Source organism: Hypanus sabinus, unplaced genomic scaffold (assembly GCF_030144855.1).
Source record: "Hypanus sabinus isolate sHypSab1 unplaced genomic scaffold, sHypSab1.hap1 scaffold_164, whole genome shotgun sequence".
NCBI classification, from domain to species: Eukaryota; Metazoa; Chordata; class Chondrichthyes; order Myliobatiformes; family Dasyatidae; genus Hypanus; species Hypanus sabinus.
In genome coordinates, this window is record NW_026779721.1 from 590,104 (window position 1) to 594,514 (window position 4,411).

Genomic DNA, 4,411 nt, shown 5'->3' on the forward strand with positions numbered 1-4,411 from the left:
ATGCTGTGGTCAAAGCAACACGTACAAGACGCTGGAGGAACTCAGCAGGTCGGGCAGCATCCGTGTAAATGAGCAGTCAACGTTTCGGGTCAAGACCGAGATCCACATCTTCACAGTGGGAAGCGGCCGTTCACCTGCTCCGTGTGTGCGAAGAGACTCATTCAGTTAACCCACCTTGTGATGCTCCGGTGAGTTCACAATAAATAGAGGCCACATTTCTGTCCGGAGTGAGCAAAGAGTTTTACTCAATCATCCCAGCTGCTGCAACACCAGCAGCTTCACATCAGGTAGGAAGTTCAAATCAGCTCCGTGTTAAATGTTTCACCATCACGGTGACTGAAGGCAGCTGCAGGTCCATGAGGGACTGTTGCTGTCAGATTCTGCCGTTCTTGCGGCTGCTCATCGCACCCAGGACTGAACCCTGGTCACTGAGCATTGGAGGAGTCGGTTCTGCTGATGTTAGACTTAAACTAGACTGGTGTTTACTATTGTGGAGCTGTGATATATAAATCACCTCTGTATCAAATTCCGTGTCTCACTGGAGAGGCCACTCGGCCCATCTTGTCCCTGCCCATGTTTCTGTTCCATATCAGTATATGAAAATATATCCCTGCCGTTCCCCTCTTGCTCACCCTGAGATGACAGGTTGCAACTAGTCACCACTGTATGGGATAGGAGATTTGTTACGTACCCCGTAACTGGGTATTTAAACAGCAGAGAAAGAAGAATCTGTTGGAGTCTGGTGGTACCAAACTAAAGGTGTTTATTAATAAAAATAAGCAAAACCATATCAATAATGCGAATATACATATAAAACCAGTCAGAAGTAATAAACCTAAAAGTGTAGGAATAATAACAAGCAATAATAAACAAGCTCTATCGATGTCTAGGGGTAAATGAATTGTCATAGAAAAGTATAAAGTTCAGTTCAGTTCATGAGTGCTGATGTAGTTATGGTTGTTGTATTGTAATCATGAGAGAGAGAGAGAGAGAGAGAGAGAGAGAGAGAGAGAGAGAGAGAGAGAGAGAGAGAGAGAGAGATTGAGAGAGAGAGAGAGAGAGAGAGAGAGAGGGAGAGGGAGAGGGAGAGGGAGAGAGAGAGAGATATGTAAAAGCTACAGCAGCCAAGCAGCCAAACCTTCCTTTGCTTTCTTAATCCGTTGCACCGTTGTGGTCATTCAGTTATGACCCCTCTGGTCTTCAGCCAGACCGTTCTTCTGTGGTGGACTCATCACTCTGGCATGAGGGGACACACACACAAGTCCCCACCGGCCCTGCTTTTACACTGATAGCCTTACTGACCGACCTCCTGGTTTGGCCTTCGAAGCCCCCCCTTTCTTGTGGGTTCCAACACTCAATCAGTGGCCACTGGTGTGTCTGAAGGGTGTCTCTCCAGACCTGTCTTTTATCCCTACTCACGGGGACTCAGCTATCCATCAATCCTGAATGACTGTGTCCACTAAATCAGGCCACTCTTTCAGTCCACTGAGGAATGTTTATGAGCAAAACAGTAGAAGATAAATAACCCTTGCAGAAGTCATAATACAGTAAATCAACAGTCTCTCTCCCTCTCTCTGATCTGTCGCCGATGTTCTTGCCTGTTTTTCGTCTCTTTCTCATGGTCAGCATAGCAACGTAATAGTTCGTGTTTCTCGGGGGTTGGGGGGATGGTTAACTCTTCACCCCATCGTCCATCAGATCATCACTCATAACAGATTTCCCTTGAATTTCATAGAATCATAGAGATCTACAACACATTACAGACCCTTTGGCCCACAATGTTGAACTTACTCTAGAAACTGTTTAGAATTACCCTGCCGCATCGCCCTCTATTTTCCTAAGCTCCATGTACCTATCCAAGAGTCTCTTAAAAGACCCTATTGTATCCGCCTCTATCACTGTTGCTGGCGGTGCATTCCACACACACACCACTCTCTGCTTAAAAGACTTAGCTCTGATATCTCCTCTGTACCTACTTCCAAGCAGCTTAACCCTATTCCCCCTCGTGTTAGCCGTTTCAGCCCTGGGAAAAAGCCTCTGGCTATCCACACGACCAATGCCTCTCATCATCTTATACACCTGCATGAATTTCCTGCATGATTTTCTCCGGGCTGAACAAGACGATGAGCTCACTGTGGTTGTGACGTTGTTCAGGGCTCCAGACGAAGTTGGTTGAACTCCTTCTTCCCTGCTCTTTTCAACGTTTTGGGTCATTTTCACCAATTTTAAAGGACTGTGCCTCAGACAGCTGGGTTGTTGCAATTGTTACATATCAGCAGCAATAGATCACTAACGGAGTCTGGTTTCGATGTTAAAACTACTATCTTCATTAGTATTGTGACGGGGTCCTGAATTACCCCTATGAACTGTGTTTTTGAAAAGAGAGAGGGAGATGTTCAACACCGGACACAGAGAGAGGGAGGGAGGGAAGGTGGAGAGAGAGAGATAGAGTGTTACGGTTTCTCTGCAAGCTTGTTTCCACTTTTACAAGGACACTGTCAGCTTCTGTGTTCTTACAGAGAGAGAAGGGAGGAACTGTTTGATGGACAGCTGGGGCTCAGCACGGTGAGATAAGTAGGAGGTCCGCTGATAGACCTCCAGACACATGGTGTTGGACACTGAATGAGCTTTGTTGTGTCCACAGAAAAAGTTGGGCTTTGGAAGATCGATCAGGAGCATCGATCAGTGGCTCTCGCAGTGTGAAAAGGCTGTGACTGGTGGGGAGTTATTCGTGTGTCCATCCCTCGCCTGGGTTAATAACTCCACCACAGAAGAACGGTATCGTTTGTAGTGTCACAGTCGGTGACTTCCAAAGGATTTCGGAGGACGAAGGGACTATCGACGGCGTCAGCTTACCTGAAGACTCAAAACTCTCCCTCTCTCTCTCTCCATCACTACCCGACTCAATCCCACAAACTGAACCGAACTTCACTCATCACCGTCAGACGGCATCCATTCACCCCGAGGCGTGAAGAAGCTTGGCTTTCCTATTTCCACACACACACACACACACACACACACACACACACATATATATATATATAATCATTAATAACCTGTTTGATATATCTGCATTTATATTGCTGTAGTTACTAATAAATAGCATTAGTTTATAGCAATACCCGACTACACGGTGTTTTCTGTTTCTGCTGGATCTTTGACCCGTCACGGGGTACGTAACAGTAGCTACTCCAAATATAAAAGATTAAATGAAATAAACAGAAGTTAACAGTGTTATGCGTATATATAGCTCCCAAACTATCAAGCTTGGGAAACAATGCTTAAAGTCTTCAGATGGTAAATTGGAAAAGTTCAGTAATCCACGGAGTAAGTCAGTGAGAGGAGAGATTTGTAAATCCACACGAAAATGTAGAGAGAAGGCAATTATGAAGAACTCCACACACATTCCACGCTGGGTAAACGAAATAACAGTCGCCGAAGATTAGAAATATCACCAGGTGACAGTCACAGGAACATCGTCTTCAAGTGGTTACCACAGAACACCCCGATTCCAGGTAAGGGACAACAAAAGTGATACCACAGGATACTCCAGCAAATCCACACATATGGATGATACGAAGTGACAGTCACACATCCGTTGTGCACTGCGTGCCGATGATCGGATCAACCGTACCTTTTGGGCATGGAAGAGTTTCAGCCTATAGCAGTCACACGCTGAATTTCCAACAACTTGTCTCCCTCTCCCGCTCCCGCTCCCGCTCCCGCTCCCTCAGGCTGCCGCAGCTTGTGTCTGACGTCACAGCCCCGCCTCACTCAGGCACTTAAAGCGACACTCACAGTAAACGAACCTGCGGTCTCGTAACACAATGCACCTCTAAAGTTTGACAGCAGACTAGCGAGTGAATCTTCGGTGATGCAGAGTCAGAAACAAAAGAGTTGCCAGCTTGAATCAGGGGCTCCAGAGAGAAATGGGGCCCAGAGGAGGAGGACGAATAAGACCAGCAGGATGTGGTTAAAAGTGAAAGATTAGAAGCATTTGGAAACTGGTTGATCGAAAAAAAAGGGGGTTAATTTCTGCAAAACACAGGTGGAAATCAACAGATCAGGCAGAAATTTTGGAGAGGAATAAATAGAAAACGTTTAGGCAGAGCCCCTTCCGCATCCCTGGCCTGTGTACTCCGCTGCTTAGTTGATCTCTGAATTGTTTTGTGTGTGTGCGTCTCTGTATTTCCAGCAACTGCAGAATCTCCTGTGTTTTATATCTGCATTTTACTTTGGCATTAGATACACGTTGATATTGAGTATATTGGTTATGGGAGCCGCTTTCTGCGTTAAAACAGCTGCAGATTTTTTCTATACCCAAGATAAAAAAAAATGAGATATGGACATTGAACCGGTGCTTGCAGAAATCTTTAATGGCACCGTGATTACCCATAGGGCCATGCTGAAG